This window comes from Leptinotarsa decemlineata, unplaced genomic scaffold (assembly GCF_025532065.1).
Source record: "Leptinotarsa decemlineata unplaced genomic scaffold, Ldec_3_MD MMD2_tig00026328_RagTag_RagTag, whole genome shotgun sequence".
Classification (NCBI taxonomy): Eukaryota; Metazoa; Arthropoda; class Insecta; order Coleoptera; family Chrysomelidae; genus Leptinotarsa; species Leptinotarsa decemlineata.
The window spans coordinates 24915315-24942334 of NW_027412688.1; the positions used below are offsets into that span (position 1 = coordinate 24915315).

At 37.3% G+C, this 27020-nt stretch overlaps 1 non-coding gene across 1 annotated transcript; it reads left to right on the forward strand.

Moving 5' to 3' along the window:
* The first annotated feature begins 3962 nt into the window (after positions 1-3962).
* On the forward strand, positions 3963-4066 carry LOC111502301 (U6 spliceosomal RNA). The gene has a single exon (XR_002721711.2). It is a non-coding gene; the product is annotated as a U6 spliceosomal RNA (small nuclear RNA).
* Positions 4067-27020: the final 22954 nt, after the last annotated feature.

Below are 27020 nucleotides of genomic sequence, written 5' to 3' on the forward strand. Positions count from 1 at the left end.
CCAACACCTGAATTTCACAGTGTTGAATTATAAGGATTTAGTCTGGATAATGTAGGTTAACCTGGACTAGTCATATTTTAAAATTGAAGGGTAAATTATCCTGAACCTTGTTCTTACTTGGGCAACTGAAACTCCTGAATAGTCTTGTTATAATAACATCGAATTGTTTGTCCTAGTTTGTCTCACATTTCATAAGGCATCTTATTATTATCCCCCACCGGAAATATTCAAGGACATGAAGAAACAGTGATAAAAAGTATCTTAATTTTATGAACGCGCCTGTTTCCCTACAGCAGGTGCCCCACGGCTGGTAAACGCGCCCCTTTTATCCCTAGACAGGGATCCCCAATTAGAATATCTGAAAAGGATTCCTCATCTACAACATAAAACGAACCTATATACATAATTTCAGGTATGGAGAAATAGTGATGGAAAGATGATTTTCATTAAACGCTCCCCTTTTACTCCCACATGGGACGCCCCAGTTGGAATACTTGAAAAGCCTTCCTTAGTGCGCATCTAAGACCTAAGAAGTACGTATATACCAAATTAGCTTCCTATGACTCACCAGTATGGAGAAACAGAGATAAATGAGTGTTAAGTGAGTGACTTTCAGCTCTCAAGATCAATCAACTTGTGCTTCTGAAATCACGCAAGTTATTCTATCATCCATGGATCCTTTCTCAATGAAACGACTTTCTAACGGAAAATCTTGGTTCAACAAAAATTGCAAACAGGTTGTCGTTTCCAAAAATCTCGCCAACCGGTAGTGGCGCAAAAATCTTACTGCTGAAAACCAAACTAGGTTTGATAATGTTCGCAACAGCTGCAAACTTTAGGGATAAACTGCTTGCCAATCCCAAAGAGTCTAGATCCTTCTGGTCGGTAGCTGAAGCTGTCAATCAAAACTTTAAAAAACCCACAATTCCACCACTAACACAAGCGGATGGTTCAATTGCAACAACAGTCATAGAAAAAGCAAATCTACTAGCTGAACAATTTGCGTCCCACTGATGAAGTCCCGTAATCGTACTTGAAAAGTACGCTAATGAACTCACACCAGTATTTTGCAGACATATCAACATGTCTTACGAAAAAGGGGTTTTTTCTTCTTCTTAGGAGATTGCTCGCGTTCAACCTATTTCCAAAAAGGGCAAGAAAAATCTTCCAAATAACTATAGACCAGTCAATGATATAAAAAATCATGGAGAAAGTCGTAAACCACCATATCCTCAAATATTTGAAAGGCTTCAACATCTTGAGCGATCATCAATACGGTTTTCGGAAACAAAGATCAACAGGCGACCATATTGGAATATTGGAATTCCAATATGGTCCAGGCGACCCATATTGGAATTACGCAATCGAGACACACGGAAAATCAAGAGCTGTTGCGCTTGATATGTCTGAGGCCTTTGACCGAGTGTGGCATAAGAGTTTGCTGGCCAAACTTTGATGCTACGGCTTGTCGGATCATTACTGCGTATGGCTCTCCAGCTTCCTGAAAGAACGTTCCCTGCAAGTGGTCGTCGATGAATATCTCTCGAATACTTTCATCATCAACGTTGGTGTTCCTCATGGATCCATATTGTTTCCAACCCTCTTTTTATTGTATATTGTATATTAACCAAGGATCCAATATATTACTTTGCTGACGACAGCATACTTACCTCGTCATTCCATTTGGATTCCAGGACATTGGCTACGGAGGCACATCTTCACCGGCAGTAGGAGGTTGCATATCTTAATGATGATCTAGAAGTAATTTCGAATTGGGATAAGAGTAACCAGATTCATTTGAATGCCACAAAAACCCAGGCATCGGTTTTCTCCAAGAAGATGAATGTCTCCGAAACGGATATAATAATGTCAGGTCAGACAATTTCGCTTTCTGCTTCGATGAGTTTGTTGAAAACTATACACACCTCAGCAACTTTTGATGCTTTATAAAGTTCAGAATTGACCTTCTTTGGAGTATTGCTCTCATGTATGGAGCTCGGCCCCCAAACATACCCTGGAGTTGCTGGATTCCATCCAGAAAAGAGCCATCCGCCTGATTGGAGACGCGAACATCACGTGTAACCTTGATAACCTGGATCATCTAAGAAAGGTTGGAAATTCATCTTTCTTCTATAGATACTTTTACGAGAGGTTTTCAAGTGACTTGGCACATTTGATTCCACCAAGAGCGGTACATATCAGAAATACGTGACGGACTGTAGCTGCTCATCGTTTTGAGGTTCAACTCAGTACACCCCGAATTTCACTGTTTGAGAACTCTTCTATCTGGTGAGGTGCGTTTATGAACCTCCTGATGACCGTTTTCCAAATGAATTTAATCTCCAGCGACTGAAATTCAATGTGAATCGCTACTTTTACACAGGCACCGCTCTGATAGTGGCTTAAGGATTTTCCTCTAGTGCTTGTGTTTTGTCCCTAAAAAAATGGGAGTTCTTGTCGCAATGCATAAACTCATTATGAAATCATGTTAATATCTTCATTGTTGATTTTATGACTATATTTTGTTTCAGAAGAATTATTGGAAAATTGGCTTGTCCTCATATGAGGTAGTAGTATATTGTTCTTTGTTTTCCTTTATGTGAGCTTTGTGGTAAACTTGCTCTAATTGAGTGACAATAAATCTTGATTACCTCTTTTAGAACCCAAACTATGTTTATTGAATAGATCATTTGCAAGCCTGATTGTTGAAAGTCACAGATCATTGAAAACAAAAACACCTGAAAATATAACAGTGAAACAGTGGTTACTCCCAGAAAGTTACGAAGAACAAATATCCATAACGGAAATTACCAAGATAGCTGAGAGAGGTTTATCTACTAAATCTTTTCGTGTCCAACTTTCAATTTCTCCATTCAGGCTGAGTATATTACTTTCCAACTGAAAATTTTCCTCATTCACCAAGTCCCTGAAATAGAAAAAAGCACTTTCCATAAAATGTTCAAGCAATCAAACAATCTGATCTGATCATCGATAAACCAATACACAATACACCAACCTAACCCAGTCTGCACATGGCAAATAATGCCTCAAGTCGTTTTTTGATAGAAAAATATTTTCGTTTGGAATTTTATTGAAACATTTCACGTAATATCTACAATATTTCCGAAGTGAGTTGGCTTTGGTGGAAAGAATAAAAAAATTTTAGAACCGACACAACGAAATTCGGAGAACATTTCATCGCATAATTTCACCCAATTCATGGTCCCTCTTTTGCTGATTATTATTATAGCTTTCATTGTCGCCATGTTCATTTCATTCACGTTTTCAAGTTGGTAAGTGTGCACCTAAACTGCCGGAACTTCCACTCTATTGGAGTTCCCTATCCACAAAAAAAAAGAGGTGCGGGAAGTCAGGAAATGTATTCATTTTCCCCCCAATGCTGAACATTTTTCTGTGTACAAATTATATCGACTATGATTGCGGCGAATGGGCCGTAATTTAAAAGGGAATAATTCACAAAATTATAATCGAATATTACCGAAACATCCCGAAATATAAAATTGAATTTAATTTCTCAATATGAAGTGAACGTCTACGATCCAAAAACTACAACAAAAAATACAGATCCGTATTATGAAATTCAAAGATGGGGGTGGCCCAAGTCACATGATACCCTGTATAAAAGATTCATGGATATATTCTGAGAGCCCACATCAAGTGCCAATTGAAAAATGTGGACATATTTTCAATATGTCTGCGAATAAGGAAGATATAGGCAAAAAATAATTGGGGATTTTTTGGTATTTCCTGTATATCTCCAGAACCAAAAGAGCTATATTCGATTTCTTCACATCATTGAATAGGTCTCTAAACACAACTTTGCCACAATTTAACCAACACTCTATCTCTTATCGTTTACGAGATCCCTATGTACAGAAACGAACTTGAATAACCCTGTATATTCAACGAAAGTAATTTTTTGTGGAGGAAAATCAGTTTTTCATCGCTTCGGCGGTACATATACTAAAATTGGAACGATACAGAGAAGATTAGCATGGCCCCTGCGCAAGGATGACATGCAAATCGTGAAGCGTTCCACATTTTAAGATAAGTATTGTATTATTTAATAGCAATTTTTTTGATAGGCAAAATTGTTACATACGACAATTTACTGATAAATAAAACATTTTTTATTGTGAAAAATACCTTGATTTTACATAGTAACTTATCGGGTTAGTGGCTCCGTGCATTTGTATTCCTTTCTTCTGGTAACCAAGTGTTGCCCATTTTTACACTTGGCTGCACCATACCGATGATGGTCCAAAAGCCCGAAACACGTGGCTATGGTTTGCCACTTTTTTGTGTGCTATGTCCGATTGATTACTTCTTTATCTATATCAAGACACTCGATAACCTTCGTATTTGTATTATTTTCTGAGCCCGGATGTCACACAGGTAGCTATAGCTGCCTCCGTGGTGATTTTGATAGTTTTCTTGTAAACACAAGATCTATTAACTGAAACCACAAATGTGCGGCTGGCTCCTGCTTGTGGCTCCGTGCATTTGTATTTCTTTCTTCTGGTAACCATGTGGTATCCATCCTTACACTTGGCTGCACCATACTGATGATGGGCCAAAATCCCGAAACACGTGTTTATATATATATATATATATATATATATATATATATATATATATATATATAATATATATATATATATATATATATATATATATATATATATATATATATATATATATATATATATATATATATATATATATATATATATATATATATATATATGTTTCTGGCTATTGGCCGCATCAGCGTGGTGCAGCCAATTGCAAAGATGGACAACAACTGATTACCAAAAATGAACAACTTCACATATGCACGGTGTCACCAACAGGAGCTGATGTTATTGAGTGTGTATGATACAAATCAAAAGGGAAAATTTTTGGATAGAAAACTCAAAAAATGGAGGCAAACCGCGGATACGTGTTTCAGGCTATTGGCCTCATAAGCGCGATGCAGCTAATTGCACCGATGGACAACTAGTCACCAAAAACGAAAAACTTCACATATGCACGGTGTCACCAACAGGAGCTAACCGCACATTTGTGGTTTCAATTAGAAGACCTAGCATTCCCAGGCATCATCTAACATCACCACGTAGGCAGCTATATCTACCTGCGTGACTTTCGGGTCCAGAATATGAATACAGAGATAAAGATGTGTGTATGATATAAATCAAAAAGAAAAATTTGTAATTAGAACACTCAAAAAATGTAGGCAAACCGTGGACACGTGTTTCTGGCTATTGGCCGAATACAGTGTGTCTCACTTCTCATGGAAACACCCCCGTATCTTCTGTACTATTCAAGGTAGAACGATGAAACTCTCAGGACTGATGGAAATATTCAAAATGCACCTACTACCTGAATGGGGTTGGCCAAAGTGATATACACTGTCCGCAAGTGTCTCAAGGCGAAACATCGATATCTGCCAGTGAGGATGACAGTGTTCCATGTAAATGAAATGTTTCAACTTTAACTTAGTATATTGTGTAGAAATCCTGTGAATAATATCTGATTCAATTCCATAACGAATGCTTGGAATACAAACTGAGTAGAGAAAAGTGTGTTCTGTATAATTCAGTGTTCATATGAAAGTAGTTGTTTCGAAAAAATGTTTCTTTCGTGTAATTCAATATTTATATGAAAGTAGCTGCTTTTTCTTCCAGTTTGTGTGAAAGTATATGTATAGAGTTACTTCTTTTTGTAATTAATTGTTTGCTTCTTTCCTTTCTTTAGAAGATTCCCATATTTTTTTGTATCAAGATAGATTAGTAGAAAGTTCAAAACTTTCTTTCCCAAAAATTATTCACTCTTGAAAATATAACCCTTTTAGTATTCTATATTATTATTCAATTATTTAATTTCTCTCACGCTATTTATATGTACATTGTAAAATGGCAAACCTGTAAATAAATATAATATGATGGAATTGGCAGATACTCGATGAAAATCCACAACTAACGTATTGAAAAGAAAATTTGCCATACAATGGTTTCTTCGAGCGTTTTTTTACTGTCATGGACTAACGAGAAATAATACTCCCAAACCCATATGTAGGTTGGATGAATGGAAAGCATCTGCAAGAATTTTTTCTTTGAGGACATATTTCAGTGTATATCATTGTATTAGCCGGCAGGCATTTTCCAAGTTTCGTGTATATTTCGAATTCCATTCCAAAATACGTTTCTATTTCTCCTCCTGCTTAGATTTATTCTGAGTTCTGTTAGAGAATAAAAAAAATTATGATGAGATTACCAGGACATCCAATATGATCTAACTTGAAACTACAAAATGAACAGTAATCCCAAATGAGTTTTAACCGACGTCTAAAAAGGAATCAACTTAAAAGTATCGAATAATATATTTATATAATATTCGAAATCAATCAAAAACACAATATAAAAGAAAGTACAAAACAAATTAGGAGAGTAAAGTAGTTATAACAAGAGAATTTGATTTCAATATTGAATAAAGAAAATAACTTTCTAAGTTTCTAAGTTCCAAGTAATAAACTAAGTTTATTTGGTTGTTACGACTGGTTTGGGTTTAACTTACCGATTTCAAGTGACTTGAAGATGGTATCATAAACCGAAATCGTAGAAATTAGACGAAAATTATTTTTGCATTATGAATTCATATAAAAGAAATGGGTCATCAATCGAACAAGGATTTAATTTCAATTCATTTCTCTATTACATTCATTTTTCATTAATTATATATAAATAAATAAAAGTGATAATTTACAATTTTTGTACCAATTCACCCAGCCTGTACTATTTGAAAGCAATTTTTTTTACAATGAAAATTGTAGGAAAATTGAAACCGGTGATATCACAATAATCAAAGGTGATACACCCTATACTGAATTATCATTTCAAAAAACAATTAATAGAAATGAAAAATCAACCTTTCACGATAATGAGTTTTAATAATATTGTTTATTCAGGTCATAATGAATTTAACTTTACTTCATGAGCGCGATTTATAATTGGAATATTGATTTTGTTTGAATAGAGACTACCGAACAATATCCGACAACACCCATGTTGGTAATTGTTCTTGATGAAGTTTAATGGATTGTAATGCCAATAAACTCTATTTAATACCTACACAATCATTTTTATAAAAGAAAGAGGCGTTACTAAGCCAATTATCGGCAGTTGATTACTCAATATGAACGCATCCAGTTAAGTGATATGACAAACTGTTTCCCATCTGGAGTTGAAGTGAGTGGTTTCTTAATTAATTGGTATCTACAGACATCTGCATAAGACTCGTTGGATTTTGGCACTGGAGAACCGTGATGAATATCGTTGTCCATAACAAGTGCTGTCATCATTAACATTTCAAGTTATTATAACTTTCAGAAATTACCAATTTTGATATATTCTACACAAAATTTTTTTGAGAATAATATAGACTATAGAATCTTACCACAGAAACTACCAAACTTAGACAATTGATAAAGAGCATCTTGTTGAAGCTACATCTGTCAAAAAAGTTGTCATTTATTTAATTTGTTTCGCCAAATCACCATGGACGGATATAGAATTCAACAACACGTGTAAATAATAAAATTGTTTTATCAAAATGGGTATTCAGTTCGGGCAACGGTACCACTTTGCCTATTTTACGGGCAACGTACATGCTTCGCCCATTTTATGGTCGCCATAATCGTCTTATCGAGAGGACTATTTGCAATGTGGTGGATGAATTTGGGTTCCCTGGTTCAGTAAACGATCGACCAATACGAAACACAAGATCTGCCGAAAACATCGCCATCGTCTGTGAGAGTGTGCAGTCGATTTCGCGTCGCTCATAAGAACTCGGCCTCTCGCAGATCACAAGTTGGCGAGTTTTGCGTTGTGATTTGGGCCTGGACCTGTAAACGACCATATACAACGACGTGTGCTCGCTGAATGGGCTCTGGAGCATGAATAATGGCATATCCCTTTGTTGCCCTAGCTCGTAAGCCTTTCAACTGGGCGTCTTCCTTCTGTCTAGCGCCACCACTGTCAAGGGAAACCCTGCTTCTCCGAACTCACCTCCCCCTCCTGACGTCGACGCGTAACGTCGGCCACATGAAGGGACGAATCAGCGGGGGCAGAAGACATAACTTTATTTAATTCAACTCAAATTATAACTTTTGTATATACAAAATTAAATTAACTTTTTTAAATACTACAGCTATTTGATACATATTCCATTTCCTAAACGGAAGAGAAAAAAGAACCACAAAAATAACTACATTCAGTCCAAACAAAAAAACAAATCATTAGTTTTTAATTATTCATTGCATCTTGTTGATCACAAAGTCTCCCAGAAAGCATATACATTTGAGGTCCACAACGCCGTACAGTGTGCCTTGGCATGATCCAGATTGGGAAGGCGAGCTGGCAGCTTGCCTCTCATCCGTCCCGTTCATTTCTCACCACGCTCTCTGCCCATTCGTTTGCAACGAGTATCCATTCATGCCTCTTTCCATTCGTGTTTCTCAGTTGCATTGCTCCCTTTTCTCATTCCAGCCGTTCTTTCCATTCTCGCCACCCAACTTTATCTCCGTCCATACATCTCTCAATCACATGTTCTGCCGTTTCAGGCTCCTCCCATCCACATGGGCAGGGTACCTCCGGACCCAGGTTGAACCTGGCCAAGTATCCCGGAAAATTACCGTGCCCCGTGAACAGTTGGACTGCCTTCCTCGTCAGGTTCAATGGTTCATACCCGACTGCTCTACAGAACATGTAGAGCAGTCGCCCAGTCATACTGTTATCCCATGCTCTCTGCCTTTCTTCCATGACTGACTTTTCTTTATTCATCCCTTTATTTGCCTCAAGGTGCGCTTTTCATTTCCAGGATTCCCATCATGATGTCCCTTTCGCCAGACGACTTCGGTTCGTGATCCCCTTATATTCCTTTCCTCAATCATTCTCTGGATCATAGCTACCCTTTTATTCTTCACTTGTACTGTCTTCATCAGTTCTACCGCTATCGCGGAGTCACTGACTATTTTGACATTCTCATTCATGCTCCAGATTCCGATCGCTCGTTCCATAGCGACCAGTTCCGCTTCATTCACACTGCTCTGTCCAGGAATCCTTTCATTTCCTAGAACCCATCCACCCTCGTTCCTTTCATATGCCCAGCCTATGCCCATTCTTCCGTCGCTCTCACTCACACTGGCGTCCACGTACACTTCAGTCCAAGTCCAAGGTTCCGCCCGGTCCACCTTCTCATTTTTCCTACTAATATTCCTAGTTTTCTCCTAACCTCCTTGTAGTGGTCTATGAACAGTAATCCAGAGTCCACCACAATTCCCAGGTATCTCACATTCGTTTTTGTCTCAATCTCTCTCTCATTCATCCTTATAACCGGGGTTCTTTTACTCCTACAGGTCTGTATGTATACACGTGATATCTTTCTTTCACGCTGGAGCGAATGCTCTGCATTCGCTCCAGACCAGATCCCACCTATCCTTGATCTCCCTGACGGAGCCACCCTCGATGATGACCAGCTGGACTCTAGAGCAGTTAGCAACTAATTTTTATCAGAAAATTATATATAGCGACGAGGCCCTTTTATGAATGATAGGTACGTGAACAAACAAAATTGTCGAATTGAGGATGATACCGATCCACATGAGATTCAAGAGCGTCCAATGAATCCCAAAAAGTTACAGTTTCGTGTGGATTTTGGGCTGACTGCGTCATAGGTCCATATTTCTCTGAGAACGATGTTGGTCAGGCCATCACTGTCAACGGTGCGGCGGGCACCATAGGTGCCGCACCGCATAGGTGATTATCAACTTCTTTCGGCCTGAATTAGATGATCTGGACACCAACGACATGTGGTTTCAATAGCTGCCACACAGCTCATGCCACTTTGCATATTCTACATGACCGATTTGAGAGCATTGACATCTCCCGTGGAAGTGATGTGAACTGGCCACCGAGATCGTGCGATTTGTCTCCGTTAGACTTTTACTTGTGAGGTTTTCTTCAATCGCAGGTGTTTGCGAATGAGCCGCAAACCACAGCCGTCCTCAAAGCCAATATAACCTTCGCCATCGGTCAAATTCAGCCTTATTTATGCGCCAGTGTGATAGAAAATTCAGCTTTGTTCAAAAACATATGAAATTTGAAAATTCAGGAATGAAAAAATTCTTGTAGTTTGAGAATACATCAATGAACAATAATCCGTGGTTGTAATATTTTTATTCCAATTTTTCCATTAATTATGCATTTGTTAATTATTATTATTTTATGAACGGAAAGTTAACTTTGAAACCCTGATAATTAACAAACTGAAACCCTAGAATTTTTTTCACTTTGTGAAATTATTCTCAATAGGCTAATGAATAGATCGCCGTTGCAAGAATCAACAAAATTTTGATTTTCCACTATTTTATTAACAATTAAAAATAGAGATTTAAATAAATGTGAATGAATTTTTTTTTCTAAACCTTGATGTCTCCGATGTCTCAAGGTTGAAAGCTAATTATTTTTTTTTTATTTTTTACTGTTTAAAAAATTGTTATAAACAAATAATTTATTTATGAGTAAATCTGAGTGAAACTAAGTGGAAGTCATTTTGAACACTTTATCCGTTGATTGTGTTGCCATTGATATTACTTTTGTTGATTTCCTAAATAAAATGAGCGACAGCGAATTTTCTGTTTTTTCTTAAATGAAACGTTCAACATTCAATTTCTCAATAACGAATGAACCAATTTCGAAAAAAAATTACAGAAATAATAGAGGGACAAGAGACCTTTGAAATAATGTATCACTGGACCCCCATGCCATTGAAAAAAATAAGGGGTTAGTTGCTGACTGCAGGAAGATGAAGTTTCGGGTATGATTTCCATATCAGAATTAGTCCTCCTAGAAATAAAAATTGATGAGCTCCTTGAAATTTTCGATTACACGTCTGTTTTTGACTTACAGGGGGGAGTCAAGTTTTCGTTGGAACGCCCTGTATACACGGAGTCCAGTAAAGCTTTTAACAAAATTGACCATGATTTACTACTGTTCAAGATTGCCGATGTCGGTATTACTGGATCACTGCATCAGGCGTTTTGTATTGGAAATTATATTTCAAACTCAATTGGCATGACATCTGGAGTTCCACAAGGATCACATTTGGGTCCACTACTCTTCAACATCTACATAAATGATATTTCGGAATGTTCACAGTTTCTCAATTTTCTCATCATCTCCAAATATGTAACGAAGTAAAGGACTTGGGAATAATATTTGACTCCTAATTGATTTTCGCACATATCTCATATTACTGAAAAAGTAAATAAAATGTTGGTTTTGAATGGATTGACCGATACAATTTCAATTAACGATCTGATTCAATATGATATTGTACAATATCCTACCCAATATTACCAATTGTTTAACATATATTTAACAAACAAACTCCCTACCTATTTCGGATGTGTAATTTGTGCCGTACTTTCACCACTATTTTCAATATCAATTTTTTGTTTCTTAGAATAGCTGTATTAAATAATTTATAAAGAATATGAAATCGAACAAATATTTGCCCTCAATGTACTTGAATCATGCATTGTTTTCATTAATGCTACTGCCGTAATTACACCTGAGTGGTTAGAAGTCTTTCAAAATTCTTAGTGAGTAGACTTTCCGGCTCTTAGACAAAATCCCTTATCTTTCCTAGAGTAAAAACTCACGAAGACAGAGCTTATTGATTCTACTGGAAAGTGCCATCAAAAAGACCAAAATTCAATTATACAGAATTAACCTTGAGGAAAGGGCTCTTACACGACTCCTACGATATCTTTTGATGTGAACTCTCGAATGCAGAGAAAGGAAAACCAGTGAGGCCACTTTCCGGAATAATGATTTGAATCGCGGAGATATGATAAAATTGTTGGAATCTTATGAAGATTAATAGCTAAAACTTTGAAGGCTCTATTCAATCCTGTGTTACAACAGCTGGTAGCTTACTTCCGCTTTTGTATTCTTTTGAATCCCTTATCGGCTCTTTTCGGTTTGTGGTTTAGGGATAAGAACAAATTTATCTGAGACAGTCAGTGCGGAACTTTTCTGGAAAGCCTTCACTTTGTAATGTGGTGAAGAAACTATTCAGAGTGTGATTGGAATGACGTTGATTAATACATTGAAGCATTTTTCTTTGATTATCATTTTTTTCATTTTTCAGTCAAATACTACCAGTGTTACTCGGGGTACTTTTCAGTTACACTACGAGAGTATTATTTTTGAAGTTGAATATGCATTTCTATACCTCTCTGATTCTTTTTCAGAAAATGTATACTCGTATGTAATTCAGTAAGAAATATCTGGGTTCTTTTTATCTTTTCATTATTGAATTTTGTAAATTTTCGCAGAAATATAGAACACAATGAATATAAATATGACATATCACAAAAACTTTGGTTTGTGCTGTTTTTCAGATGAGAATTCAAACATACTAATTCAAAACATATCAGTACTTCATATGATTTTTTTAAGTAAGTTTATTCTACATAAACGCAGTTCTCCAAATGAAAGAGTTCTTAAACATTGAAGTTCGAGGTTGAACTGAGTTGAACCTCAAAACGATGAGCAGCAACAGTCCGTCACATATTTCTAATATGTACCGCTCTTGGTGGAATTAAATGTTTCAAGTCACTTGCCACTTTCCGTGAAAGTATCTGTAGAAGAGAGACAAATCTCCAACCCTTCTTCGATGTTACAGGCTATGAAGGTTGCACGTGAGCTTTTTAAAGCATCAAAAGTTGCTAAGGTGTGTACAGTTTTCTGGTTCGGAACAGTGTTCTGTAAGAAGCAGTCTTTACAATTCCAACAACATGATTATGCCTAAACATATTGGTCTCTATTTTAACCCTCAACAAAGTTATCGAAGTGGAAAGCGGAAGTGTCTGGCTTGACATTATTATATCCGGTTCGGAGACATTTATCTTCTTGGAGAAAACCGATGCCTGGGTTTTTGTGGCATTGAATTGAATCTGGTTACTTTCACCCCAATTCGAATTCACTTCAAAATCCTCATTAAGATATGCAACCTCCTGCTGGCGGTGAAGATGTGAATCCGCAGCCGATGTCCTAGAATCCAAATTGAATGACGAGGCAAGTGTGCTGTCGTCAGCGAAGCAATATATTGGATTCTTGTTTTTTTCCAATAAGTCACTGATATGCAATAAAAAGAGGGTTAGAGATGATATGGATCCCTGGAAAACACCAGAATTGATGGTGAAGTATTCGAGAGATATCCATCCACGGCCGCTTGCAGGGAACGTTTTTTTTAAAAGCTGAAGAGCCATATACAAAAATGATCCGACGAAAACAAAAAGAAAACGATTTATTTCCAATAGGAGTACCCAGTTACAGAAAATGCTATTATTACAGAGTAAATATGAAATAAATATTAAAAATAATGGAATATAGAAATGTATAAAAGTAAACGCTAAAACAAAGTATATATAAAATATTCGTATAAGTAGAATTTCGAAGAGGAATGAAAAATTGAGTATATAAAACAAAAAGTTACAAATCATGCAGTGTAACAGTACTGACACAGAAGTTATTCATAGTATTATTAAAAGTGATTTTGGATACAAGATACCAAGGCGTTCAGAGAGTCGAAATGAATACCGCAGTGTTCACAGATTTTATTGAAGCTACTGCACATAACATTCAATGGTAATCGTAGCATATTTGTGCGTGATGCTACGCAATAGAATTTCAGATTATGTCAATATTGTTGTTGAGTAATTTATGCAGGAATTTTATACCAAGGATAACTCTTCTATTTTCCAAAGATGTCATATCAAATCGTGTCAACAATATGTTATGATCGATGCCTCTCGTGGGGTATTGACCATCAACTTTTAGACATATGTATTTCAGGAACTTCCTTTACACGCTCTCAATTGATGTTTTTTGGTAGTCCATAAAAAAGAGCCATACTCTAATATAGATGTGGTATACGCAAAATAAAGCAATTTTGAGGTGGCAATACTTTTGAAGTTCTTGCCATTTCTGTAAATGAATCCAAGCATCCTATTTGCATCACCAGTCATATTCCTTATATGTGTTGTAAATGTTAATTTACTGTCGTATGTTATACCAAGATCTTTTATCTCATATACGGGGTTGATTGTAGATTTGTTGATTGAATAATCGTGCATTATTTTTTGTTGTAAATTATATTATTTTACATTTGGATACGTTCAGTTGTAGACGATTATTATAACACCAAAGTTTGATTACATCTAATTGATGTTATACACGTTGGCAGTCAGTAATGTCGTCGAGTTTATAATATAGTTTCAGGTCGTCTGCAAATAGTAGGCTAGGAATATTCAAAGTCATTAATAAAAATTAAAAATAAAAGAGGTCCAAGATTAGAACCTTGTGGTACCCCAGATGTAACTACGTACTGGGTCGATTTGAAAGATTCATATTCAACGAATTGTTTTCTGTTAACTAGATAAGATTCAATTGCTTGTCCAGGTACGTACAGAGATATTGATTTAAACATGCAAGATTTGTCATACATGATCTTTGTTGTAAGAAACCATGCTGAGTATGAGAAATAAATTTTTGAATATGGGAGTACATAACATTTTGCACACATATCTCGAAGAGTTTTGAAAAGTTACATAAAATTGAAATTGCCCTGTAGTTTGTGATATCGCTAGAGTCTCCTTTTTTTAATATCGGACAAATTCGAGCCGTTTTCCACTGCTCAGGGAAGGCACAAGTTGATAAAATTAAGTTGAATATGCCTATTAGAGGTATAGAGATAACGTCGATACAGTCCTTTATCACAAGACTAGGAACATTGTCAACGCCTGCGGTGAGTTTATTTCTTAATTTTTTTGAAGCAATAATAATATCGATTTTAGAGAAGGCAGGGATGTTTGATGTATCTAAATCAGAATCATGAGAATTTTCACAAAGCATATTCTCGTCCGAAACCAAGTATACACTTCTAAAGTACTTGGCGAATCCATTGACAATATTCCCAGGTTTATCAAATATCTCATCATCAAGTTTCCCGGTATACGCGAATGACCTTTTTTACTGTGTATATTAAAGACCAGAAAGTCGAGCTGTCAGATAAAATATTATTTTTAGCTAAGTTTGTAAATTGACTATATGCTGCTTTTATTTTAGTTTTGATAGTTTTTCTTAGATCCGAGAATTGATTTTGATAAAATGCTGTTTTATACTTCTTATAGTTTTTATATGCTAATTTTTGATATAATAAGTCACATGCCGAGTCGATGTCAGTACAAGCCATAGCAACGAAGTTTGGCCAGCAAACCTTCATGCCACACACGATCAAAGGCCTTAGAAATATCAAGCGCAACAGCTCTTGATTCTCCATGTTTCTCGATTGCTTCCGAAAGCCATATTGATGATCGCTCAAGATATTGAAGCCTTTCAAATATTTGAGGATATGGTGGTTTACAACTTTCTCCATGATTTTTGATATCACTGATAGCAAAGCGACTGGTCTATACTTATTTGGAAGAATTTTCTTACACTTTGTGGGAATAGGCTGAACGCGAGCAATCTTCCAGAAAGAAGGAAAAACTCCTTTCTTATAATACAGGTTGAAAAGTCTGCAAAATACTGATGCGAGTTCATTTGCGCACTTTTTAAGTACGATGACAGGCACTTTATCAGGACCGGACGCCTTGTTGACTTTGAACTGTTCCAAAATTCGTCTTACTTAGACGCCGTCGAAAAGTAATTTCGGCATTGTGGAACCATCCGCCTGTGTTAGTGGTGGAATTGTGGATTTTGTAAAGTTCTGATTAATAGCTTCAGCTACTGACCAGAATGATCTAGACCCTTTGGGATTGGCAAGCAGTTTATCCCTAATTCCCTAATTGAGAAGTTCTTTGCTGTCATTTAACCTAAGTTTGTAGCTGTTGCGAGCATTAACAAACCTAGTTCAGTTTTCGGCACTGGGATTTTTGCGCCACTGACGGAAGGCAATATTTTTGGAGACGACAGCTACTCCCAATTTTTGTTGAACCAAGGTTTGTCGTTAGAAGGTCGTTTTATTGAAAAATCAATATATGCATCCATGGATGATAGAATAAATTCCGTAACTTCAGAAGAACGGGTTGATGGATCTTTTGAGCTGAAACAAACATCTTGCCAGAGGAAATTTCGAAAATGGTTTTGAAGATCCTTCCTTTCAACTGATCTGTGGTGCCAAGAAAATTTTTAACCTGGACTGTTCAAGAAATTTTGAATAAATAACATTATCAATAACGGGTTCGTGGAAAATTTTGGGGCCGATCATGATTTAGACTAGTTTCAATTGCAAATATATCACGCAACGTTGAAATATACTTACCTATATAATATTTTGTACTAATAAAATAATTGGGTGTGCCATATTCATTCGCAATAGGATTGTCTGATATTGAAAATTTCAAATTTTTTTTCTTGAGAAACAAATGAGTTTGTGGAATAATTTTATAGGTTTTTCAAAATATCAAGCTTTGTGTGATATTCTCCATGCACATCAGAGGTATTACATAATTTTTTGGATCCTCTGCTATATACCATTTCCTAAATGTAAAAAAAATGAACTCGTCCAACAATCCCTATGTTCACTGTTTCATAAACTTTTTGAAATTGGGTGTTACCGATTTTCAGATATCCAGCCAATCACAATTTGTACAGATTCGTACTTCTAATCAGTCAAACACCGCAAGGTTAAATCCCATCTTTTGGGAAAAATTCAAGGCTTTTGTTGAGTTACTAAAGGCAATCGAAGTCACAAAACAAAAATAGTTTGTCAGTTCTGACAAAATTAACAACAGTTTTTCTGTAGATAGAATGGGGTAACCAATATGGAGAAATTATGGAATTAGTAGGATGCTGTGTACCGAACTGCTATTTTCAATTCTTCACGGAAGATGAGAGACTGTCAATGGGATCACCACTTTCACCAGTATAACCAATATATACATTGAGTCGTTTGTAATGCTGGCAACCGAGAACGCTCACAAGGAGTATGTTTGAGATACGTTGACGTATGGAACCAGAACCCCAACAGTGTGAGACCTTCCATTACATTTGCAATGGAAAAGGAAGTCCACAATAAAAAGAATCAACAAGTGAAAAATATCTATATGCCAAAAACGCACTGATAAGAAACAATATCTGAATTGCGCTTTCAACCACCACCAATCTATCAAGAGAGGAATCGTCAAAACCATAATTGATCGTGCATTCATGTTTTGCAGTGCGAAAGTCTCGACAAGCAACTAGACCACACCAGGAAAGATTTCCAGTGGAATAGTTACTCAAAAAAAAGTGATAGAACAGATTTCAGCTAGAAAACACAACAGTTCCGCAAGGAAGGGAAGCCTACCTTACGTCAGAGGGTTGTCGGAGAGGATAGAAAGAATTGGGTCTAGGTACAATATCAGAACCTACTACAGATCCGGAAACACCATCCGCAACAGCCTCACAAGAACCAAGACATCATACACAGACTCTGGTTTCAATATGTAATGGCATTTACTGGATAACATATGACTGCAGCAACTTCCATTACGGAAGCGATTTTTGGACAATTTTTGTCCACAAATTCAGAACAGCCCGAAAAAGTATCCAGATATTTGGCTCCGGAGATTTTAGCCTCGAAGATAAGAACCCCGAAGTGGTCGACCTACAGTAAACCAGGACAAGGAGACTGACTCATCACAAACAGTGCGTGGAATGGCAGAAAAACTAGGCGTCAGCTCCCATGCGGTTTTTGTTGGTTTGAAACGTATTGTAATGGTCAAATAGCTCGAAAAGTGGGTACCCCACGCTTTAAACGATCGACAAAAATTGTCACGTTTCGAGGTATGTTCTTCTCTGCTGTTGAGCAACCAGAACGATCCTTTTTTTTGAATTGGATCGTCACGTATGATGAAAAGTGGGTTCTCTACGACAACAAGACGTCCAAGACAGTGGTTGGACACCGATAAGCGACCCAGACACTTGCCAATGGCAAAAAACCACCAAAAAATATGGTTACTCTATGGTGGTCAGCGGCTGGTGTGATTTACTGTAAGTTTCTCAACCGGGTCAAACTTTCACATTCCTATTGTGGGGAAATCGACGAAATGTATCAAAAATTGCGAAAGCAGCAGCCGCCACTGGTCAGCAGAAAAGGTCCGATCCTGCTCCACGGCAACACCCGTCCGCACGTTTCAAGAATCATCGTCCAAAATTGAAATTAAGCATTGAATTTCTGCCTCACCCACCATACATTTCAGAGTTCTCGCCAACCGACTGCTATCTTTTCAAGCACTTGGATAACTTTCTCACCGGTAGAACCTTCACCAATCAGTACCAGGTGAAAGCAGCCTTCATCCATATCATCGAATCCTGAGCCCACAGCTTTTATGCTGACGGAATTAATTGACTTGTGTTACGTTGGCAAAAGTGCCCTTATTCAAATGGCGCTCATTTTCATTAAATTGGATGATTATTCACTGAGATATTGAAGTTAGAAGGAGACTCATAAAAACTGACAATACTCTTGATACAACTTCTATACAAGCGGGAAAACAATGTACTCAGCACTGAACCGGACAGCGAGAGAGGGTGAATAACGCCATTGCCTGCGTTGGCCAAGCCCGAATGCCTTACAACTGGTATCTTCCCCCTATCTAACACCACCACTGTCAGACTCTTTCCTCACGAAATCAGCAGGGTAGAAGATCCATTTTCTTTACTAACCCATAAAATTACAAATACATAAAACAATATCAATTTCAAACATAACCAAATAGAAAAAACCTATCTTATCAACAATTCCTAATATCCAAAAAAAAACAACAAAAATTCACCCAACCCATAAACGCGAAAAACAACATATATCAGCGGAGTTTGTTACAATTACCATCTTCATGGCCTGCCCGGACTGAGTCAACTACAACCATTCCTCAGTGACAGTTCAATGTCGACTTGATCTACTACCTCCTCACGACAGTAAACCAGCAGATTACCATTCATCTGCCCCTCTCATCCTTCACCACATTCTCTGCCTATTCAAAAACAAACCTTATGCATTCATTTCGTTTCCCATTCATATTCCTCAATGTCATTTCTCCATTCATACGTTCCATGTTCTCTTTATACTCCCACCATCCAATCCTGTCTCCATCTATGCATCTCTCAACAACGTGCTCTGCCGTTTCAGGCTCTTCATAGCCACAGGGGCACGGCTCCTCAGGACTCAGATTGAATCTAGCCAGGTATCCCGGAAAATTGCCATTTCCCGTGAGCAGTTGACCAGCCTTTTGCGACAGATCCAACAATTCATATCCAACTGTTCTACAATAACTGTAGAACAGCCGTCCAGTCATACCACTCTCCTACTCTTGTTGCCATTCGCCTAGAATTTTTTCTTCGATCTTCTTTCTCCTCTCACTCTTACTATCTATTACCTCCAAATTCCACGCCATGTTCTCTCTATCCATCCCTTTTGTCGCCTTCTCATGTGCTTTTTTGTTTCCTATATTGTCTTCGTGATGTCCTCTCCGCCAGACTCCCTTTCACTCCTTTCCTCGATCATCCGTTGAATCTTCGCTACTCTTTTATTCTTCACCCCTCCTGCTTTTATTCTCTTCACTGCCATGGCAGAGAGGACAGAGGAAAGAGATGAAAGGTCTCAAGAGACCTATAAATAAGGAATGCTTTCCTATCAGGAATAGTCCAATTATCTTTCGAAGGCGATTGTGGATACTAACAATCGAAATGTGAAGAAACTCAGAAATATTTTTTCATTTGATTTATTTCTTGTATTTTTTCATAATTCATCTTGAATAATCTATTTCATTGCAATATATTTCCACTTGTTACTATATAAATGACATTATCCCATTATGAATTTATTTTTATTTCAGGTCACAATATTTTGTTTTCATTACATATCAGCGTCTTTACCATTTTGCAATTTTTAAATTCATTTTATCTCAATTTTTTACATTATCTTATTTAATTATGTTATCAGCCCAGGAAATAAATGTTTTTGACTGGCATTTGCCAGATCCTATCTTAATAGGAATACTCATCCAATTTAATCAAAATGAGGGCCATTTGAATAAGGGCATTTTTGCCAACGTAACACAAGTCAATACATGTTTTGAATTTCCTTCAAAGTATGTATTTTCTTAGTGTACTTATTTTTTTCACATAGTCATCATACTGTTCTCTGATGTCTGTTATCTTTAATGTAAGTCTCGAGTTACCACTGGAGATTGGGTTCTTTGTCGATGAAGTTAATTATTTATAGCTTACCTCATCAGTCTGAAGAAACAGGAATCTTGAAAAGCTGCTAAATATACAAAATATTCAAGAATGCCACTTCTATATATTCGTGGAAGAATCTGAAACAGTCTCACAAAACGGCGAAAGTTCTTTTACGTAATTTTCCTCTGGAGTATATGCAAAGTTCATCTCTCCGTCAAACTAGAAAAGAATTGTATACTCTCAATAGAAACATTTTTAGAGTAGCTTCAGTTGCTCCTGATTCGTCGAAATCTCCGGCATCACTTCAAAGAACTACTTTCTTGAAATCTAATTCACCTTCATCAGAAGAAATTACTTTGTACCATCTTGAAATGTGAACAAATTTTTACAACGAGCAACATAAACTCGCAGTGATTATTCAAAGAAAATTAGCTCTTTTGTGTTACATCGAAATGTTGATTCCAGCAGTGTGAAATGTCAGAAAATTTTTCTCATTTCCCTGGAGAACTATAACGGTTTCATTTTCCCCAAATTGTCTCCAGAAAGAAAAATTCGTTGTTTATTCCAGATTTTTACACCGACTACGTTCTAATACGATTATGTCATTTCCCTGAGAACTTCAATTTTCAGGATTATTGTGAACAAAATGTTAATTAGCTTCGGAGAAAGTTCGTAATGATTCATCTTCAGGAAAAATCACAAATGGAAGATTTTAATTTAATATATCGTAATATTACTATTCTCAATAAAAAATTTTAATGGGACGCAAATCTTTAACATCAAAAATTTCAGATTTTAAAAAATTATGCAAATGGTAGCCGGTTGGGTTATTGTGGGTGGTTTGCTCCACTCACTCAATCGACCGCTGTGTGAACCAGTGGTTCGAACCGCAACGCCGGACGATCGATTTTCACTTCCTATCGTCACACTCGTGCTAGGAATCACACGTTGAAAGTTTAGATCTCGTTAGTCCTTAGCCCGCACAAGTTTCGACTTTTGAGAGTTATCGTACGTAAGGGTGCGACAGCTGGTTAACGGAAAACATATTTTAAACGGAGTTAAACAGAATTACTTAGTTGTCACAGAAAATTAAAATACAAGTAGTTTGACAAAATACAGTTTTTCACACAACTATCTAGAAGATAATGTTGACCAAGGTTTACCTACTAGCCACTTCAATGAATACTTGTGAACCTTTGGTTAGGAACCTTTGGTGAAGTAATGCTATTACTGGTGTTTTTTCCCAACACAAAACAGTTATTTCAATAACTCGACACGTGTTTCGATCACCAAGTGATCATCTTCAAGAGGAACATCAAACTCAGTTTGGTGTTGAGAAAGAACTCCAGTAATATTCTTTACTTCATTGAGTGTTGGGGTTTTCGTTAACCAGCTGTTGTCTCTCTTCGAACGGATTATTAAAAAATTCTGAATATCTCTTGCTCTCTCTGTGTGTACCAGATAGGTTGTTTCATTGAAGTTTGCGAATCTTATGATAATTTTGCAAATTTTATTTACAAGTGAGTACATAAATAGCAACATTTTACTTTAAAAAAAAATCTGTTTTAAAATCTGTTTTTCCGTTAACCAGCTGTCGCACCCCTACGAACGACAACCCTCAGAAGTCGAAACTTGTGCGAGCTAAGGATTAACGAGGTCTTACCTTTTAACGTGTGATTCCTAACACTTTGTTAAATAGGTTCAAAGAACACAGGTAATTTCTAATCCTATTTGCACTAGAATAGTGCAGATTTCCTGCATTTCCTGGGGTATCTTCCACGTCTCTTATTGAAACATTGGTCAAGGCATTTTGATACGAGAGTGGCCTGTTATAAGTCGTTTGGGTGTATTGATGTGAGTGTTTTTATGAAAATTTACAAAATCGAGTATATCGAGATGTAATCGAATTTTATTTTGAAAGACAATACGCCTACGCAAATCAAATATCAGTTGGAATCTATGTATGGGGAGTCTCTTCCATCATCTATCATAGTGAAATTTTGAGCAGTTGATCCTTGTCTTTCAAAAGTTGTTGAGATTGTCATGAAGGACCAAATTTGCAGCTTCATAAATGATCACCAAATCATCACACCCGTACAATCTGGTTTCAGACCAGATTGCACAACCACAGAACAACCACAGCTTTGCTTTCCACGACAGCTTCAAAGCTGTCTATGAGAGTAAATTAACTTGTTTAATACTTCTGGACTACAGTGAAGCCTTCGACACTCTTGACTTTGACATCCTGTGCGATGAACTCAGCTTCTTCGGTTTTTCTGTGAATTAGTTAGAAATTACTTATCGAACCGAACTCAAAGAGTTTTGGTGGACGGTATCAGCTCAGAAACTCTGCCCGTAACCAAAGATGTTCCTCAAGGATCCATCCTTGGTCCTATTCAGCTCATATATTTGTGACTTCCATCAGTCGATAGAAAAATGCAACATTCATCATTGCGCAGATGATGCTCTTTTCAGTTCCCTGACATTGATTCCGCTCAAAACCTCATTAATCGTGATCTACAGACCATCCTTGATATTTCATCAGCTCATCAATTGAAGTTAAACTCCAAAAAGTCGGCAGTAATGATCTTTGGACCAAAAACACTCCGAGATATTGCTAAAAATAGTCTGCATATTCATATAAATGGTGACGTTCTGCCATTCGTGACTGAAGCAAAGAACTTAGGCCTGTGGTTTGATTCTGAACTGCGCTTCACAAAACACGTTAGTCATTTGATTCAAACGTGTTTCAACATTTTAAGGCACTGTTTCCAAATCGGGACTTACTCACCAAACAACTCAAACTAAAATTATATGAGGTGCTAATCATTCCGAAAGATTCATATTGCGATAGCATTTATGGCCCTGCATTACTTCAATCTGATTCCCTCTGTCTTCAACGAATCCAAAACAGTTACCACATATCATCAGTCATGGAGGAATCAGGTTGGCTGCAACTAGAGAAACTCAGGACACTGCACCTCCTGAGAAACACCCACAAAGTCTTGTAGCCTGGAATGCCACATTATTTAATGAAAAAATTGAATTTTCTCTCAAATATCAACAGCTTTTCCACTATAAACAGGTCGGTGCTGGTCATTCCTGAACACAGGTCTTCTGTTTTTATTCGTAGTTTCTCATAAAACGCAGCTGAATTTTACAATCTCCTTCCCAGTGAATTCAGATCCTACACGTTGAAAAATTATTAAAAAATACTCAAAGAGCATTTATTTGAGTAGTTCTTTTTTCTCATGCTGACCGTGGCTCATGCGTTTACACAAAAGATTTGATGACTGAATAATAATCATTTATGTATGTACTGTAATTTTCTTTTATTCCTGACAGGCTGAAGGCCTGACAGGCTGCGGAAAAATGGCCACATTCGCAGAAAAAGAATATCTTGTCCCACCAAGACAACGTACCGTTTCATACCTCAGCGGTTGCCATGGCGAAAATCCACGAATCACGGTTTGAACTGCTTGGCTATCCGCCTTACTCAACAGATCTAGCCCCAACCGACTAAAAACTGCACACGGAGGACAGATATTTTCATCAAATGAAGAGGCAATCACCTTCGTGAACAATTACAATTATTTTTCAGAGAAATATTCTGAGTACCATTTGGACGGGTTACAGAGATGAAAGCACCGCTAGGATAAGTATGAAGAGTTGAAAGGTCAGGTTAGGTTGTGTCCAAAGTGAGTGGGGCTATTCGACCCTTCACCGCAACCCGCAAGGGTTTATTCACACTCGACCAAATAAACCCAGCTTCTTAACGAAGCCCATCAGTTTATATGGTAAGTGGTCTTTCAGATCAGATGGGCAGGCACAAAGTATGTGCTGTGCTCTGCTGTTTCATCATTTTCCAAACAGAGACTACGCACACTGCCTCCTTCAGTGACATGTAAGAAGGCCTGTTAGACATCGTAGTTCATCCCTACTCTAGCCCAACATATGTTTGGTATCAAGCTTCGAAGGGTGGATAAACGCTTCAAGTGAGCCAATCCTGGAAGATTCTGCCAGAAACCCATGAATATTGTTGCCATCCAGATTTTCAATCTTTGTTTGGCAAAGCCTGAAGCGGTGCCAATGATAGGTTCTGCTCCAATGAAGCTGCTTGCAGCACCCTCCTTTGTAAGGGAGTCAGCAGCCTTATTGTCTTCCAGGCCAGTATGGCCAGGAATCCAGACCAGAGACACTATGTTGAGTCTTTCTATCTAGGAAAGTCGTTTTTGGCAATTTGCTACCAATTTAGACCTTGCTCGGTAAGAGCCAAGAGCTTCCAATGCCGCTTGACTGTCCGAAAATATTTTTATTGACTTTTGTATGAGGTTGGCTTCTTCTAATCTCTCCGCACACAATTCAATAGCGTAAATTTCTGCTTGAAATGCAAGTCGCATAGGTTCCTAGGCAGGTTGATATATCTGTCCTGGGTCTGCAACTGAAAATACCTGCACCAGAGCCCGAAGGTGTTTCTGATCCATCTGTGAACCAACAACTATCTGCTCTTGAAATTGCCTTCTTTCTTCTTATTAGAGTAATGGTATATTATGTGATATTTTTTCCTCGATTTTAGGGCTTTGTTTATGAGATGCAGCTGTTACAAATCTTTCTCTGAGACGAAGGTTGCATGCATACACTCGTGCCAAGTTGAAGTCAGTCGAGTCCCAGGCACACTGCCTGAACACACAGGATGAGCATGGGTAAATGTTAGCATCTCCCTTTACGAAGACACCATCTATGGGATCGACAGAAAACTCAAACCCTGCTTATCCAAGACAAATATGGCGTTCTGTTGCAGGGCCAAACCTTGATAGAACACTTGAGCAGATCGAAATAGCCCTGTAGGGTGACAGATGCTTGGGCTGTAGTTTCATCTACTCACATTGTAGTGAAAGCTACAAAAAAAAACGTCAATTTTTTGTTCTTCAAAGATTTATTTCGCAACAGATCGCCGTGTTCATCTCTTTAAAAATGAACTACTCACGAAATAGAAATGACAAATTTTTTAGTGTTACAGTAATGTATAACTTAATTACTAACACAGATGCACCCATTCATTTTAATCATCTTGCATAATTCATTCTCGTAGGCTAATGTTCTATATTTGGTCTTCTCAAAACAATTTAATGAACAATGAATTTGTGGTGACAGGGTGTTTGCAAAGAAAAATCATCGAAAATCAGTTGAATCCATCATTGAATTGAATACAGAAATAATACTCATATGGAAACCTTTTTCTTTCGATGAGTTTTCAAAATCAACAAGAACTTTAACAGTCTAAAATCAATAATAAAGTTAAAACAAATGTAATTCGTTAATCGATATTCCCTAATGGCTCAAAACCTTGTAATGAGATGGTTATGTTAATCGATATACCCTAATGGCTCAAAATCTTGTAATGAGATGGTTATGATTTATTTCCTGGTTTCAATTTCAAGGCAATTTATTTTTTACCGACTGTTGACTGAAATTGTTATGGTGAATTAGTATACAGTATAATACCAGTCCAACCAAGGAAACTACTGCTACTGATAGTGGAACACGCATGGTAAATCAAGTCTATATTATGGAGATTTATACTCATTATCATGTTGTGGAATTGACCGCGGTGGTAGTGCGCCCAACTCACGATCGAAAGGTCGTGGGTTCGATTCCTGCCTCGACCAGATATTTTTCTCGATAGAATTTATCTGGTTGAAGCTGGGATAATTCTGCAAGCGTGTTAGGAATAACACGTTAAAAGGTAAGACCTCGTTAGTCCTTAGCTCGCACAAGTTTCTCAACTTCTGAAAGTTGTCGTTCGTATGGGGGCGACAGCTGATTAACGGAGAAACAGATTTTAAAACAGATTTTCATTCTCGAATTTCAATACTTTGCACATCGTACATTTTATGAAAAAATATTTTATCGAGAAAGAAATAACTGGTATTTATTTGGCACTTTTTCGGAAACATCCATGCGTTATAATTCATGATGTAGCGTATAGACTTGACTTCTGTCATTATATGAATATCTCTTGAGTGATCAACAAAGCATCTGGTCTCGATGAAGTACTAGTCGTAGTACTCAAAAAGTACACCAATGAACTCGAACCAGTATTTTGCAGACTTTTCAACCTGTCTTACAAGGAAGGGTTTTTTTTCTTCTTGTTGGAAAATTGCTCGCGTTCAGCCTATTCCCAAAAAAGAGAAGAAAACTGTTCCAAATAACTATAGACCAGTCGATTTGCTATCAGTGATATCAAAAATCATGATGAAAGTCGTAAACCACCATATCCTCAAATATTCGGAAGGCTTCAATATCTTGAGCGATCATCAATATGACTTCCGGAAATAAAGATCAACAGGCGACCTTCTATCGTATGTCACCCATATTTGGAATAACGCAATCGAGAAACATGGAGAGTCAGGAGCTGTTGCACTTGATATTTCTGAGGCTTTTGACCGTGTGTGTATGAGGGTTTGCTAGCCAAACTTCTATGATATGGCTTTTCGGATCACTTTAGTGTATGGTCCTTCGGCTTCCTGACAGAACTTTCTCTGCAAGTGGCCGTCGATGGATATCTCTCAAATACTTTCACCATCAATGATGGCGGTCCCCAGGGATCCATATTGTCTCAACACTGTATATCAACGACTTATTAGAAAAAAACAAGAATCCAATGTATTGCTTTGCTGACGACAGTACACAGTCAGAGAAACT